This window comes from Macaca fascicularis, chromosome 2 (assembly GCF_037993035.2).
Source record: "Macaca fascicularis isolate 582-1 chromosome 2, T2T-MFA8v1.1".
In the NCBI taxonomy this organism is placed as follows: domain Eukaryota; kingdom Metazoa; phylum Chordata; class Mammalia; order Primates; family Cercopithecidae; genus Macaca; species Macaca fascicularis.
This window is the reverse complement of record NC_088376.1, coordinates 21,055,744-21,073,981: the sequence shown is the minus strand read 5'-3', so window position 1 is coordinate 21,073,981 and position 18,238 is coordinate 21,055,744. Positions and strand designations below refer to the sequence as shown.

The 18,238-nt window shown below is 40.9% G+C and overlaps 1 protein-coding gene across 10 annotated transcripts in view; it reads right to left on the bottom strand.

The window, feature by feature from the left end:
• NEK10 (NIMA related kinase 10) overlaps positions 1–17,984 on the bottom strand; it is a 271,626-nt gene extending 253,642 nt beyond the window's left edge. For 6 of the 10 annotated variants that reach the window (XM_065539836.2, XM_065539837.2, XM_065539838.2 and 3 more), the window contains exons 1-2: positions 17,806–17,984; positions 3,397–3,518 (exon numbers count right to left, since the gene is read on the bottom strand). The gene's annotated coding sequence lies outside the window, so the exon portion shown is untranslated. The remainder of the gene's footprint in view (positions 1–3,396; positions 3,519–17,805) is intronic. The other 4 variants (XM_005545605.5, XM_005545606.5, XM_045387054.3 and 1 more) reach the window with 1 other exon arrangement.
• Between the last annotated feature and the right edge of the window lie 254 nt (positions 17,985–18,238).

Sequence of the window (18,238 nt, the reverse complement as noted above, 5' to 3'; positions counted from 1 at the left end):
AGACAAAACCCACTTGTAACATCTATTTAAACATGGAAAACCTAGATTCAGTTCTAATACATTAATAAACATGTTAATATGAATACCATTTACTATTTATCATTCAAAGGACATTGGGAACATTTAGGGCATGCTTTACCCTCACTCAGAACATAAGTATGGGTATGTCAATAGACAAAGAACAATTGGTTTGCTTTTATTTTTCTTAATCAATTTCTAATGCAATTATTTTAGTTTTCAGAATAGAAATAGAAAGTTGAAGATGCCCATATTTTCAATTACATAACAAATACAAAATTAAGTGTGTACTATGGGTTTAATTTGACTGGATGTAAAATTTTCCAACTAGGCTTCAATGCCACAGTTTGACTTCAATGTGTTGTTCAGGCATGAAAAAGTATGCATTATTGTCTTATAATAGCACGCTTCAATGTATTGTGAAATCTATGGTCAAAATCCAAGTGTTTCAGAAGTATTAAGAGGCAAAAGGAATGTACCAATGGGCATTTCACTTCCACTGAATCTAGTGAAATTTAATTTTGTGAAATGCTCAAAGACAGTTTAAGGATTTAAAAATGATTTTCCCATTATATTTGTCATATTTTTGACAAATAATTGGGCTACAATTAAGAGCCAGAGACCAAGTCTCTCAGCACAGGAGCACAACAATAAAAGGTCCAATATTAACACTTTAGGATTGCACCTAGGATATAACACCACCTCTTTCATTCAACAAATATTTATTGACACTTTTCTATGCCCACTCTCAGACTGAAAACTGCTAAAAGGTTAAGGAAGCTATTACAGGTATGCGTTTCCACCACAAGCAAAAAAACCAAACAAAAACCCACTCACAAACTTTGAAACATGTTTATGAGGTGTTCAGGTAGAGATTTAGCATCTATTTTTACTCTAAAAGAAAGGAGGAGAAGGGAGAAGGGAGAGAAGGGGAGGTAAAAAGAATGGAGGATCTTAGTGTTTAAAAGCAAAAGACCCAAGTGTTTTTAATATGCAAATATAAAAATGTCCCGTAAGTTCTAAAATAAATGGAAATCCATTCAAAATAAATAGAATCTAACTTTACTCTTCCCTCAAAGACAGAAGAAAAACTCTACATAGCCACATTGTCCTGCTGTTGGCTTCAAATTCCTGCTCAAACTATAGCTACAGACTGTTTTAGAAGCAAAAATCGAAGCCACAATGACAAGCACGGGAGAGCCTATAGAAAAGCTCACAGGCTGCTTCTGCTAGAATGGGATCGCATTTACCACTATCAAACTTGCTCAACACCCTGTCTTATTCTCTTGCTTAATTTCCGTAATTGTATTGACCAAGTGTGTGAACAGGAAATAATGATCTAATCGTTATATCTGTTTGAGATCAGCATGTACTCCACGAGCTGGAAGGCTGAATATAGATGACTCTTTGGAAATCTTTCACTTAATTAAACAGTAAACAAATTCACCAGTATCAGCAAAAACAGACAATTGCCTTTAGGATAAAAAACAAAATCCTTTCCATTTAACGGCTGCTCAAACGGAGATATTCTGAAAAAAAAAGCTTTGAGAAGTTGGGAATGCTTTAAAATGCTTAACCTAATCCCATTTTAAATTAACAAAAATGATTATATTATACTAATGTCTATACTATAAAACAAAATGGGAGATGGGGGAAGGAAGGGCAGTTCATATGTTAAGTCAAGTTGCCCAAAGGCAGACAATGTATTAAGAAAGCATTCCCAATAGAGGTCAGGCAAGGGTGCTAACGCCAAAGCTCTCTGGAGGGTAGCTTCAGTCTAAGTCCATGGAGGAATGCTGCAGTGTAGATTAGTACTCAGAGTTGTCTAAACTGAGAGAAGTGAAAGCCTGGCTCTCATATTCCTGTAGCCTTCAGTCATAACTCCCCAGGCACTCCTCTCTTGCGGTAGTGACTCCAAGTCACTTAGAGGCAGTCCTCTAAAAAAGACATAGAGAATCTAGCTGTTAAAGCAGAACACTGACGCCAATACCAGGATACACAGTCCCAAGGAATGGGGGAGGCTCCGGGCAGAGTGCCCACATATATCCACTACAATCAACGACTGCATGTGGAAGAGCTGTGGATAATGAAGGTAAAGTATCTTTGCTATGGATACAAACTAAGCAGCGCCTACTACATTAGTTTCCAACTACTGAGTTGAATTTCCCTCTTTCTTTGCTTGACCTCGCCAGATGTTGGCATGATCTCATGTCCTAGCAGCTCAGTCCTTGGTCCTCTTCCCTTCTCTATCTGCCCCCTCTCCCAAGAATCTCTTGCAGTCTCATGGTTTTACACACCATCAGCAATTATAAATTTATATGTTCAGCCCTAACCCCATTCTGACCTCCTAAATTCACAAAGTCACCATATGGATGCCTAATGAGCATCCCAAATTTCACATACCCTAAACAGAACTCTAGACCCCCACCCCCAGTACCAAATGCCCCTAGTGCTCCCCATCTTGGTACCTGGTACCACACTGGCGCTCTAGACAAAAGTTCAGGGGACATTCTTGGCTCCTCTCTTTCCTCTACCTCCCATATTCAAGCCACCAGCAAAACTAGTTAGCTTTCCCTTCTTTCCACTCCTACTGCTATCACCCTACTCCAAGCCACCATCTTCTCTGCATGGGTGACTGCCACAACCCCCTCAACAGTCTCTCTGCTTCCACCCTTGCTCCTCTACATCCCCAGGGAATGCTTTAAAATGTAAATCAGACCATACCACTCTGTGGCTTACAACCTTCCTGTGGCCTGCTATTGGACTTGGCTTCCAACCATGACTTTCACTGCGCTGAGCTTGCCTCCTCCCCTCTTCCCCTTGCTTCCTCCACTTCAGCCATGTTGGCTTTCTAGAGAGAAACATGAACCCAAAAACAAGCCAACTGCTATGGTTTGAATGTCTATCCTCTCCAAAATTCATGTTGAAATTTAATTGCCACTAAAACAGTATTAAGAGGTAGGACCTTTGAGAGATAATTGAGTCATGACTCTGTCCTCATGAGTGGGTTTAGTGCATTTTACAAAGGGCTTTCAGGAATGAGTTCTCTCTCTTTGCTCTTCTGCCATGTAAGAAAAAGTGTGACTCCCTTCCAGAGAAAGCAGTGTTCAAGGTGCCATCTTGGAAGCAGGGACTGGACACTTACCAGACACCAAGCCTACTAGCACCTTGATCTTGGACTTCCCAGCCTCCAGAACTGTTCTTTATAAATTACCTAGTCTGCCAGGCATGATGGCTTACACCTGTATTCCTAACACCTTGGGAGGCTGAAGCGGGAGGATTGCTTGAAGGTCAAGAGTTTGAAACCACCCTGGACAACATACCAAGACTCCATCTCTACAAAAAACTTAAAAATAAGCCAAGTGTGGTGGTGTGTACCTGTAGTGCAAGCTTCAAGAAGCTGAGGCAGGAGGATTGCTTGAGCCCAGGATGTTGAGACTGCAGTGAGCCCTCATGGTGTTACTGCATTCTAGCCTGAGCAACAGCACAAGATCCTGTCTCTTAAAAAGAAACGAATAAATAAATACCCCAGTCTGTAGTATTCTATCATAGCAGCACAAAACAGACTAAGACCACTTGTACCCATGAACATGCCAACTATATTCTTGCGTTAAAGCCTTGGCACTTTCTGCCTGCTTGCTGTTCTTTTCCCATAATCTCACGCTGGCTTCTCCATATCCTTTGGGTTTCAGGTCAGATGTGCTCTCCTAAGTGGGGGCTCCTCTGATGAATCTCTGCGACATATTCACCCCCACATACTCATACTTACCACAGCACTCTGTTTTCTTTCCTTCTGGAGTTCATCAACATTGGAAATCCTCTTGTCCGTTTATTGATTCCCTTGAACTAGCTTATAAGCCTCCTATGGCAGGGACTGTGTCTGTTTCATCCACAAATATGTCCCTGACACATAGAAGAGCACATAGTGCATGACACAGTGTAAGCATGGTATAAGCCCTCAAAAAATAGGTATCACAATCTGTAAGGAGTGATTTATTTTGTGGGTTATTTGCTTTTAACAGTTACTTATTTTAAGGTTTAGAACCTCCTCTGACATCCCAAGTCTGGTGCTCCTTCTCGATGCCCCCAGAGCAGCCTATACTCCCCACATATGATTATTATTATGCGATAATCAGGAAATTCCAATATCAAATGTATAGGTTTGCTCTGGGAGATTTTGATGTTACAATTGCCTGATTACCACAGAAGGCCAGGAATTGGGCTTCCATTATTCACCACAGAATGGCGAATGGTCGGCAAAAAATATTTATTGAATGCAATGCCTAATAAATGGATGAATGGATAAAAGGATTATTTTTAAAGAAACCTGTGTCATTACTCTTTTAGGTCAACAAATTGCTCATAAAGCTCTTTGATAAATACAATCAACTGATGAGCATTTGTGATGTTGTAATAATCCTGAGCACATTCAGGAATTATTCAGTCATTGGGGGAAACTTAAGAGTTCTATATAAGAAAATATTCATCGCTGTGCTTCTGAAACTATCTGTAATAAAGAACTCTTTTTAATTTCCAATCTTTTATGGACTGATACTTTTGGTTCAAATCCTGTTCAGTGAGACCATTCCACTGGTGATGTGCCCACGCTGCCATGGCAATGCTGAAGTGCTGTAAATATTTCTAAATTCTTACTCTCAATTTCTGTCTTTATCTGCTCATGGACCAGTAACACACCAGTCTGAATATCACCTTAATAGCACTGGTCTGAATTATTAAAGTCTATCTTTTTAAGTAACAAAACTGTTTTCACAGCAACCCTAGATGAATCTCTAACTGAGAACCACAGCCCTAAGTACCGAATTCTAAGGGGACTAACCCAGGAATTGACAATTCCTTGACAACCAGGAGAGGGCGAGAGTGAGGCTGGGAAAGGAGAACTGTGGCCAAGCAGTTAAAGCTCAAGGTGGACTCTCCACTTAAAACCAAAGCAATCTTATTTCTCTGGGGTTCTGCGTACAGCTTCATTACAGAAAAGGATTCTATTGCTAAAAATAAAAATAGAAAACCACTGATTCTCTAACACTTATTTTACCAGTGAGATTAGGCCAAAAATGTTTGCTTTTTACAAAAACTTTTGGCCTTATCTGTAAAATAAGTGTTAAGAGAATTTGCTACACAAACACTTGTACCTATATGGGTTTTTCTTCCATTCTAATGAGATGGTGGAAATTTAGTTTGTTATTTTTTTATATAGGGAGTAGTCACAGTAGTGAAAGATTATATATAAAAACCAAAGGCCTGCTACTTTAAAAACAGAAACTTTCAGTGTCTTTGCTTTTTTTGTACACCTCAGTCATGGGACCTGAACACCATCTCAGATGGGAGAGAAGAGATCTTTCCAAACCTCAGGGGACAGCCCATGGGTTTGGTGCTTACAGCCCTAGACAAGTACAGATATAATCACAGTTATGATTCATTGTTGAATTTTTAAATCCATTTTTTAAAAGAAACGCTTACAAGTAACTTCTGTCCTCTATTGTTTGACATTTGGGTTAATGCTAAAGAAGTCCCCAGAGATGCACCTCATTTGCTCATGATGTCTTGGTAACTGCTGAGTAAACACATATGACAGAGAAAGAAACACATGCCATGGCAAAATTACCTAACTGACTGTAATTAATTTAAATTGTGCAATATTAACCTACTAACTAAATAACATAGGGAGTATTTGTGATATGGCTTTCAGATCTCTACCCAGAAACCCGTTTCTATTCCATGGTTGCCTTAGCTACTCAAAAGATCCTCAGGTGGCCTCATCTTTACTAAATATAAAACAGAGTCATTTGAATCATTATGGTAAATCGCCCACAAATCCACAAATACCTTTTTTTTTCCTACTAATCGCTTATGTTGCATCTTTGTAAATACTCCATTTTATTTACCACAATTACTAATGGTTAAAAACAAAACTTACGAAGTAATAACAGGCCAGGGAATGGTGGCTCGTGCCTGTAATCCCAGCACTTTGGGAGGCCAAGGCAGGTAGATCACCCAAGGTCAGAAGTTCGAGACCAGCCTGACCAACATGGTGAAACCCCGTCTCTACTAAAAACACAAAAATTAGCCAGGTGTGGTGGTGCACGCCTGTAGTCCCAGTTATTCAGGAGGCTGAGGGAGGAGAATCACTTGAACCCGGAAGGCAGAGGTTGCAGTGAGCTGAGATCATGCCACTGCACTCCAGCCTGGGCAACGGAGTGAGACTCTGTCTCAAAAAAACAAAAACAAACAATCAATCAATCAATTAAAAAGTAATAACAGTGAAAATACATCAGACTAAAGTTAATTACCACTTTGGCTTGTCAGGTTTATTATTTTGAAAAAAGCACTAAAATAAACCGCAATGAACCCTACCACAAAAGGAAGTTAGAACTTCCTGTCCTGACAAGAAGTCTCTATTTCTTCTGACGAATAATGATTAACCTTTCATTTTAGATGACAAGTTACCGTTCTGTCTGTTTTCAAAGCGACATATTACCATACTTTAGAGAACTTTCAGCCCCGTAACTAACTAGAAGTACAAAATGGAAAACCATTTCTCTAATTCCTTTACTGTAGATATTTTTCTAAAAGTTCCTCTAATAGTGATTCTCTGAGAAAAGTAGTTAAAATAAGATAAAAATTCACATAGAGCAGTCAGAGATAAGACAAACATGTTAAAATGCACTGGTTAAATGTTTAGTTCTCAGTTTTGATGACTGTAACATGGCGATGGCAAATGTCAACATTAAGGGAAGCTGAGTGAAGGGTATACGGGAATTCTGTGCTGTTTTTGCAGTTTTTATGTTAAGTCTAAAATTATTTCAAAATACACACTTAAAATGTATTTACAACTTCAGCAGTTTACGTAGTTAAAGTGCTTTGAGAATAAATAAACGATTTTCTTTTTGCAAAGAATATTTGCACTAAATCTCACAAATATATAGTGCTTGGACTTTTCAAATTATGTATGCTTTAGAACATTATAAATCCTCCACAGAAAATGTCAAGTTAAATTGGTCAAATTGCTGGAAAATAAACAAATACACACACATTTTCAAAATAAAGTTGAGGAAATCCTGTAAGAAACATAACTTGCAAATACCCATTACAGTTTAGAAAGGACATCTGGTTCTCTAGTCTAAACTGTTGTCTTGATTTTATCCCTTATATTACATTGTTATTGTTCTTCAATGGAAACTATATGTGGACTTAGCAGAAAAGAGACAGCTATGACAAGAATAAACGTCAGAGAACATGCAGTACCAGGGTGTCTAACGCCATCCTGGCCCAAGAACAGAATGTAAATGAATGAAGACAGGTGTAGAGAGTGGTAGAGCTTTGGTCACACCTGAGAAGGCACCTTCTCCCAAGAGGGATTCAAAAGCACATTAAAAATGAAGCAAAACACGATAAGACACTTGCACAAGATAATAAAACAAATCTACAGGTCACCAGTTGCAGACCATAATTCAGCTCCCTTCTACTAGAGGAGGAAATTAAGACCCAGAGAGGAAACATGTGTCAAAGGCCACACAGCATCTTTAGGAGTAGAAGGAGAACAAAGCCCACTTCACCTTCAGGATCTAAATCTTCATGGAAAACTCTAAGGCAGATGGGAAAAAGAGAACTTGTTGACATTGGCCCTTAGCCAAGGGCAGAGGGTGATATAATAACAACTGATGTTTGCATAACTTCACCTCCTGGACCCTGGGGTGCTTGCAAACATCCATTCATTCATCCTGGTTCACTCATGTGAAATATGTAGGTGGTGTATTTTAATCATCATAGAGTGGTAAACAAAGACACAGTTGGTACAGAATCTCCAAGGGCAGGAGTGTGTCGCCAGCTAAGGACAAGCATCATTATCACGGCCTTGCTCCTGAGTCAGTACACTTGCCACCTTCCTTGTGCAAAAAGTCAATACTTTAAGCACTTTTTGTAAACAAGCACCTGGGGATAAAAAGAACCAAGAATTCCAATAGTATTCTAACCCTTTCCCACTTAATCCTCCAAATAGTTACTGACCACCTGCTATGATGATGGACACTCCTTTAAGTGCTGACTTTCATTTTCCTCTGGCTAATACTGACCCAAGTTGGTCTGAGTGCTGCTCCAAAATTAACTAGAATATGTGACAACAGATACCACTACAACCTCCCTATTTTCTGATTTATTCTCATTCCAACTCATATCTTTTATTGTAAAGGGAAATCCGCAGATATTAATGTAGATTCTATGGATCCCCTCCATTGTCATTGCATAATGGTATTTGTGGTATGCTGTGTCTGTGCCTTGTATAGCTGCTACAGCATCCAATTCTACTCATCATATAGTTTACAATGTGCCTGTGTTCGAGCAAATGAACCTGAGACTCACATATTAAGTAGTGATATTGAAAAGAGGGAAAAAGGTCCAGATGATGTGAAGGAAGAATTTATATTAACCCATCAACAAAAATAACTAAAGTAGCACACTAAATTCCTCTTTTCTCATTGACCCCAAATATAATAAGAGTATATTCTATTTCCTGATTTTGTGAGAAACAGAAAAGTGAGAATTATATTTATTCATTACTCCAAGAAATATTTATTGAGTCCATAGTATATGCCAGGCACTGAGGATACAACACTGAATAAGACATGATCCATAATGTCTTCTAATAAAATAGTTAACCAACATTGTAATAAGTGATAAAGTAAGTACAGATTCAACCCAAACCCCTAGAACTTTCACAAGTGAAGAGAAGACTGAATCAACAAATTGAGGTTCATATGTTCAGTGGCGCTGCAAAAACTAGAAGTACTTTCTGAGCTATAAAATAAAATTGAATTTCATCTAATAACATTTTATTTCAAGTGCATTTTATTATTTACTGTGCTCTGACTGTGCACAAGACGCCACTGGACACTGCAAAAAAAAAATCTCTTTACAATCCAATGTGTGTGGGAAATCATAAATATGTAGGGTAAAGCATATGAAACTGCTGATAATGTCTCTTTGTAAAAGAAGACTTTTTTTAATGGTTCAGGCAAATACAATGGATTAAATAAGAACACTAGAAATGTCAAAAAGCAGAAAAAAAAACTGTTGGAATGAGATTATAAACTGAATGAAATCGGAGGAAAGATCATAGAAAGACTTTGTGAACTGCAAACTTGAAGAAGGTCCAGAAAGATGGGCAGGGGGTTGAACAGCAGGCCTGGCCAGTGAGTACAGGGATGCAGGCAAGATCCTGAAAGTGGCTTGAGGAGACAGTGAGTAGATGAGTTGAGCTGGAGCTGAAGGATCTGGAAGAAGGCGAGTGTTGGGAAAAGGAGTGAGTGGCAGCCTTCAGCCTGTAAGCCAACTTATGGAACTCCTAATGGCTAAGGAGTTTGGAAGCAATGCTATTCTCTTTGGAAGTGTAAAACATCTATATGCGGATCATTCAGTTTATCATCACATTCCACTAATCTTTGGCCAACTCTTTTGGATAAAGAGGAATTGACCTGAGGTAATGTTAGAGTGTTCATGGAATTCAAAGAACTACATTAAGTAGCAGGAACATCAGAGGTAATTATATGAGGCAAGGAGAGTGCAAACATATTAGGTGGGCACAAAAGTAATTGCAGTTTTTAGAAATGGGGAAAGGATTCCCTATTTAATAAATGATGCTGGGAAAACTGGCTAGCCATATATCGAAAGCTGAAACTGGATCCCTTCCTTACACCTTATACAAAAATTAATTCAAGGTGGATTAAAGACTTAAATGTTAGACCTAAAATCATAAAAACCCTAGAAGAAAACCTAGGCAATACCATTCAGGACATAGGCATGAGCAAGGACTTCATGTCTGAAACACCAAAAGCAATGGCAACAAAAGCCAAAATTGAAAAATGGGATCTAATTAAATGAAAGAGCTTCTGTACAGCAAAAGAAACTACCATCAGAGTGAACAGGCAACCTACAGAATGGGAGAACATTTTTGCAATCTATTCATCTGACAAAGGGCTAATATCCAGAATCTACAAAGAACTCAAACAAATTTACAAGAAAAAAACAACCCCATCAAAAAGTGGGCAAAGGATATGAACAGACACTTCTCAAAAGAAGACATTTATGCAGGCAACAGACACATGAAAAAATGCTCATCATCACTGGCCATCAGAGAAATGCAAATCAAAACCACAATGAAATATCATCTCACACCAGTTAGAATGGCAATCATTAAAAAGCCAGGAAACAACAGGTGCTGGAGAGGATGTGGAGAAATAGGAACACTTTTACACTGTTGGTGGGACTGTAAACTAGTTCAACCACTGTGGAAAACAGTGTGGCGATTCCTCAAGGATCTAGAATTACAAATACCATTTGACCCAGCCATCCCATTACTGGGTATATACCCAAAGGATTATAAATCATGCTGCTGTAAAGACACATGCACACGTATGTTTATTGTGGCACTATTCACAATAGCATAGACTTGGAACCAACCCAAATGTCCATCAATCCACTGGATTAAATGTCCACTTAATCCAGTCTGTCTATCCACAGACTGGATTAAGAAAATGTGGCACATATACACCATGGAATACTATGCAGCCATAAAAAAGGATGAGTTCATGTCCTTTGTAGGGACATGGATGCAGCTGGAAACCATCATTCTCAGCAAACTATGGCAAGGACAAAAACCAAACACCGCATGTTCTCACTCATAGGTGGGAATTGAACAATGAGATCACTTGGACACAGGAAGGAGAACATCACACACCAGGTCCTATTATGGGGAGGGGGTAGGGGGGAGGGATAGCATTAGGAGACATACCTAATGTAAATGACGAGTTAATGGGTGCAGCACACCAACATGGCACATGTATACATATGTAACAAACCTGTACGTTGTGCACATGTACCCTAGAACTTAAAGTATAATAAAAAAAAAAAAAAAAAATGCGGTTTTTGCCATTACTTTCAATGGCAAAAACCGCAATTACTTTTGTGCCCACCTAACACATTCATTCATCCTGTCTCAAATAAAACAGTCTCAAATAAAAGAGAGTCCTTTGGCATGGACCTCAGAAAAATGACACCTTCCGCTTCCTCACCCCCATATCTGACATTTGGCTACTAAGTCCAATTTTTCTGTTAAATATGACACCTATGTGTCCGCCCCCACTGCCAACGCCCTAGTCCAAGCTCACACTGGTGCCCACCGGAACCACACTATCACTTCCTAAATGATCTCCCAGCCTGCAATGTCTCCATGTCTCCCTCTCCCGGACTGCAACAAAAAACTGTCTCCACACAGCGACAAAAGCACTCTTTTTATCGTACATATTTCACCAATTATGCCTTTACAGGCTTCCCATTTCTCCTGGGATAAAAAGAAAACTTAGCAAGTTCTGTGAGGTGCTGCATGCCATTGACGCCCCTGGCCCCCTAGCCAGCTGCCACTCACACTTGGTCCTGAACTGCCACCCCAGAGTTACTTCTCCTGAATATCCCCAGGCCTTTACTCCTGGACTCAAGGGCTACGGTGGTATGGAGAGGCCTGGAAGTCTTATCCTTCATGTCTCAACTGAAGTATTCATTCTTTCTTTTTTTTTTTTTGAGACGGAGTCTCGCTCTGTCGCCCAGGCTGGAGTGCAGTGGGGCCATCTCAGCTCACTGCAAGCTCCGCCGCCCGGGTTCACGCCATTCTCCTGCCTCAGCCTCCCGAGTAGCTGGGACTACAGGCGCCCGCCACCGCGGGCTAGTTTTTTGCATTTTTTAGTAGAGACGGGGTTTCACCGTGTTAGCCAGGATGGTCTCCATCTCCTGACCTCGTGAACCGCCCGTCTCGGCCTCCCAAAGTGCTGGGATTACACGCTTGAGCCACCGCGCCCGGCCTGAAGTATCCATTCTTTGGGCTGACCTCCTAGACAGGGTCACAACCCCGCCAAGCATTGCCTTGCAGCTTTTCACAAAGAGGCTGATTCGGGTAATAATTCAATAAATACATATGTCCATCTCCATTAGTTTACTGTAAACTAGTCAAGCATATGGAGGACAGCTTTTTGGCTCATTCCCAGTATCTAGCACATACTTTGTAGTTTATAATAAAAGAGGGATTCAATAAATAATTGCTGAATGAATCAATGAATGAACAGATTCCAAGTTAAATGTGATTGCGAAGCTCCAAATATAACTGGAAATATCATGATGTAGATATGGAGAGTAAAGACAATGAAAAAGAACAGCAATTAAGTTTGCCCCAGCTGACTAGTATCCAGTGATTGTAGCATGTTGATTTGACAAAATATCTCTATAAATACAAGGAAGCTACAAAGAAAAGAATATAAAGTATTACATTGATGTTAAAGACGTACTACCTCAAGGATACATGAACAGGACAATAATGTTTCCTAAAGGAAAGATGAGTATTCACATTGTGTCAAGTGTAGCATACACATGTGTATTATATGAATGCCACTGTCTCCACTGATGCAAGTTGACAAGTCTGGGAATGTGAATTCTCCTGGTTACACCACTGGAATATAGTCAAAAAGAATAACAGGGGTAGAGGAGGCTTGGTTTCCACTTGCCCACTGAGTGACCTCAAAAATGTCACTGGATTTCTCTATTTTCTCATTGGCTGAAAAATAGAAATAACAACATGCCTATGACAAGGTGGCAGTTGGGACTAAATAAAATAGAGTGACATCCCTTTAGAACTGTCAACAACTAGAGAACTGTGTTACTGTTATGATAGTTGTTGTAAGTATCATCTTTTGTGTGTGTGTGTGTGGAGAGTGCGGTCTCACTGTGTTGCTCAGGCTGGTAATAATATTACTTCATTTGAAGAGCTTCTGTATTTACTTTATTTATTTATTTTTTGAGATGGAGTTTTACTCGTCACCCAGGCTGGAGTGCAGTGGCACGATCTCGGCTCACTGCAACCTCTGCCTCCCAGGTTCAAGCAATTCTCCTGCCTCAGCCTCCCGAGTGGTTGGAATTGCAGGTGCCCACCACCATGTCTGGCTAATTTTTATTTTTATTTATTTATTTATTTATTTATTTTTCTGTATTTTTAGTAGAGATGGGCTTTCACCATGTTGGCCAGGCTGGTCTCAAAGTCCTGACCTCAGATGATCCACCCTCCTCAGCCTCCCAAAGTGCTGGAATTACAGGTGTGAGCCACAGCACCTGGCTGTGTATTTATTTTAAATCATTCGTCTATATTCATTGATTTTGACTCATTAATGAAAAATACTAGAGATAAAATTAAAAATAGGGTTTAAATTCAATGTCATAAATGGTTTTCATTTTAATTTTTAAAAACCTAATAAGGGTTATTCTTACAAGCACATTAGTATATTCATTTAATCCTCAAAATAACCCTTTGAGGTAGTAATATATCTCCAACTTACAGATGAAGAAACTGAGGCACTAAAATGTCCAGTAACTTGACCAAGATCTCATACCTAGTAATAACAACAGTCATAATAAAAGCAAACATTTATATGGTGGTGCTAGCACTGTTCTAAGTGCTTTCTATACATTACCTAATGTAATACTCCTAATGAATCTATAAGGTAGCTACCCTTACAGTCCCTAATTTACGCACGAAGGAAATGAGGCCCAATGAGGTTCATCCATTTGCCAAGGTCCCACAGCTGGTAAGTGGCAGAGCAGAGATTTGAAGCCAGGCAGAACCCTTCCTGTTAATCTAATGCAGTACTAACTCTCATTTATTGGTGGCATTTATCCAGCTCTCTATTCACCTAAGTGAATTTTCTAGATAAATACTTATTTCTTTAATAAACAAATATTATTTTATTCATACTTTTCATATTAACAATTGCCTGTCTTTTACTAAATATACTAAATACTGTGCAACTTTTTCCTGATGGCCCAAGGTCAGTGTTATGGCTGCTGTGCTTTATCTGTCCTGCTTGTAGTTTTTACTTTAATTTTTACAGGAGTGCTTAGGTATCTTTTGTAGACATGAGCCAGTCAGTTGTCATTTTGTCACTGTGATTCTGCTGACTGCTTTGAAGCTAGAATCTGTGTCTATCGTAACTATTTCTAATATAAGATTTAATAAGCTTTGAATTGATGCCAACTCTATGGACTTAAGTCCATGACTTTCATTATGACCATGGCAGATTTTAGCTGAGATGAGGGGAGTCTGACCTATAGATAAGTATAAGGAATTATTTTACCAAATGAAAAACTATATATTTTATCCAGTGCGCATATTCCTGTTTTTTTGTTTTTGTTTGTTTGTTTGTTTGTGTTTTTTTTGAGATGGAGTCCCGCTCTGTGCCCAGGCTGGAGTGCAGTGGTGCCATCTTGGCTGACTGCAACCTCCGCCTTCCAGGTTCAAGTGATTCTCCTGTCTCAGACTCCAGAGTAGCTGGGATTACCAGCACACGTCACCACACCCAGCTAATTTTTGTATTTTTAGTAGAGACAGGGTTTTACCATGTTGGCCAGGCTGGTCTCGAACTCCTGACCTCAAGTGATCCTCCCACTTTGACCTCCCAAAGTGCTGGGATTATAGGTGTGAGCCATCGTGCCTGGCCATTCCTGTTTCTTAAATCATGATACATATCAGGCATATATATGAGTTTGTTTAAAGTTCACTTTCATCTAGAAGATGAAATCTTTGAAACTGTAAGACTTATTCCCAAATCCAAGTCATACACACTATCCACAAGCTGATTATTTCTATTCCCTCATCCTGCTTTACTTATTTCTCTCCTCGTATTGTGTTCCAAATAGAACATAATACAAATAAATAACATTTACATGGCAGTTCCTGCATAACGACCATTGTTCTAAGAAATTTTTCCATATTAATTCATGTAATGTTCACAACCACCTCATTTTACAGATGAGGAAACTGAGGTGCAGAAAGATTAAGTAACTTGCCAATCCCATATCTAGAATTTGGGGAGCTAGGATTAGAACCCAAGCAGTTTGACTCGAGAATCTGTGTTCTGTGAACTCTGCTCTACTGTGCCCTGAGAACTGTCCAAAGATAATACTGCCTTTGTTTTGTTCACTGCTGAAGGCCCAGGTGTTCAACAAATATTTGTTGACTGTCTGGATGAACTTCCAGCTTCTCTCTGCCTATCCAAGTGCTCAACCCAGTTCACTCTGACTTCAGCCTCAAAGCTTGACTGGCTCTGACAGGCAGAGTAACATTCCAGGCCCTTCTTCCACCTCCTGAAGACTTTATTGGTTGCACTGTCTTTTGGCTCACCCTCACTGGGCATGGAGCCCCAAACCCATTAGATGGTCAATAAATACTCCCTGAATGATTGAGACTCTGAGCTGTATCAGGCTGTCGCCAAACACAAAAGTTTGTGATCAAGTACTATAACAACAGGATGGTGTCCTAGAAATTGCACTTGACTGAATCAAAAGATTGATTTTTACCTTTTGTGAACTGACCATGCCAATTTCACAACTCTAGCCTTCGGTGGTCTTTTTTTTTTTGAGACAGAGTTTCACTCTTGTTGCCCAGGCTGTAGAGCAGTGTGGCATGATCTTGGCTCACTGCAACCTCTGTCTCCCAGTTCAAGGGATTCTCCTGCTTCAGCCTCCCAAGTAGTGGGGATTATAGGCTTGCGCCACCACGCCCAGCTAATTTTGTATTTTTTGTAGAGACGGGGTTTCACCATGTTGGCCAGGCTGATCTTGAACTCCTGACCTCAGGTGATCCACCCACCTCGTCCTCCCAAAGTGCTGGAATTACAGGCATGAGCCACCGTGCCTGGCCCAGTGTGTTCATCTTTAAGCTTGAAAGCTTACTATATATAAAGCACTATGCCTTTGGTATGAATTATGTACATATAATCTTTAAAACAATCCTGTGAGCTAGGTGCTATTATATGCCCATTGTGCAGATAAAGAATCTGACTAGAGGCTAAGTGATTTGTTATGTGTTACACAACTAAAATGCTAGAGCTAGGATTCAAACCTATGTATGTATGACTCCAAAGCTTAGCTCTTGCAAACCATGCTATACTGTCTCTCTCTCTCTTTACCATTTTAAGCTTATGTCATATAATAACAGCTACCGTGATAACGATTATAGCTTAAACCATAAACTGTGAATTGAAGTAGTTTCCAATTACTGACGGTCTTGAAATTAAAGTAAAACCTGTAAATTCAACATTTACCTTTTATAACCAAAAGCTTCATTGGTCATTTCTAACTTTTCTGGAAGAAATAAAGATACCATGGCAAATAGTAACTTCTCATTTTAGAGATTCAACCAGTTAACAAGTATTTGTTGAACACCTGTTATGATGTCTTGTACTGGGCTAAATGCTGGATATATATAACAATAGTGACTGAGACAAAGATGGCTTCTGCCATCACAGAGGCAGTCTAGAGAAAGAAACAGTAATCAAGCAACATACAGAAAATTATTGGGGAGTGAGAGCAGGAGTGTGGGGGTGCAAAAAGGAGAGGCCATTCCAGGCAGTGTGAGCGACAGGTGAGATAACTACACACAGGAGAAAATGTGACATATTCTGGGAACAATCAAGATGGAACTGCTGATAGAAGGCCTAACTAAAGATTGGATTAGGGTAATGGGGAATCATTGCAGGACTTTAGGTAGGGAAGAGAAATGCCCTTATGTGCGTTGTAAAAAGATCAGTTTAGCCGGGCGCGATGGCTCACGCCTGTAATTCTGAGGCTGAGGCGGGTGGATCACCTGAGATCACGAGTTCGAGACCAGCCTGGCCAACATGGTGAAACCCCTTCTCTACTAAAAATACAAAAATTAGCCAGGCGAAGTGGCTTGCGCCTGTAATCCCAGCTACTCTGGAGGCTGAGGCATGAGAATTGGTTGAACCCGGTAGGCGGAGGTTGCAGTGAGCTGAGATTGCTCCACTGCACTCCAGTCTGGCAACAGAGCAAGACTCCTTCTCAAAGAAAAAAAAAAATCAGTTTAACAATGGTGGGAAAAAAGTGAATTGGACAGATAGGGCCAGACTAGAATCAAAGAAGCCAGATGGATGTTGAATTTAACCAAGAGATGGTGGAAATTGAGACAGTAAGAACAGAGATGGTAATGTGGGAATTGATTCAACATCTATTAAGAAGGGATAGTCTTGATAATTGATAGAGATGCAGAGGAAGCAGCAGTAAGTGTCATGGATGTTGTCTAGAGTGTAGGTTTTGAAAACTGAATGGAGAGTGGAATCCAAGAGCAGTAGCAGGCGTGGGGAACATGGCGTTCAGGGTTGCACATGTGTGGCATTAACTTGGCAGCTGGATTTTGGCGTCTGACGCTTAGTGGAGCAGGCTAGGTTCCAGGTGGAAGCTTTCTAACCATCATCGGATACGTGGTGCCTGAGGCGAGGAAGTGGAAGGGCTCACCGAAGTGGAGCAGAAAAGCAAAGGGGCAAAGTCAAAGCAGCATCCTGTAAGGAGAAGGCAGAAAAGCGACGCTCACAGAGATGAAGAATGAACCTCCAGAGGCGTCGGAGCAGATTGGAAGAGACACATTCAGGCTCCATTTAACCAGAATAATTCCGTTATCAAAATGGAAGCGCCAAGAAGCATCGTTGATGGCGCTTTGCCACCATCCATCCGTCCAACACAAACCCACCTGCTTCGAAAAGACTGCCTCACGTAGTGACTCACTTACCCACCACAGCCGCATTCTCTACCCCGGCCTCTTGTCTAGTGAAGCTGGCTCCCGAGGCTTCGGGGCCGCTCCACAGGCACCTGAGGACGTCTCCCCGGAGACCCTGACTCAAGCTGCGCGCCGGCACAGCCGGGCAGCGGCTCCCGCCTACTCACCGCGCCGGAGGGACGGTCCCTCCTTCAGGCCAATCTCTTTCTCATTGTCCCTGCTGCTGTCACCTGCTGCTGCAGACCAGGGGTCCCGTCCAGTCTTAGCCGGTCCTGTCCTCCCCCCAGCCTACTCGCGGTCCCCTCAACCTCGAGTACACCACGGCCAGCTGCGCCGTTGGTTTTCCAATCAAATCCTCCTCCAGGCCACCAACCGGCGCTGGCCAGGCCAATGCCGACAATTCTTCCTCCGCCTCCCGGGGCCCCTCAGCCAATCGGGAGCAGCCATGCTGCGCAGTGCAGAGCGCCATAGCGACGGATGACGCCTGCCAGGGAATCGCCGTAGCAACCAGAGACGCGCTAGGTCCACCACCAAGCTTGCAAGCAGAAGAGGAGGCAAGTGATGCTGAAGGCTGTGCTGCAGCCACTTCACTGGAACCTA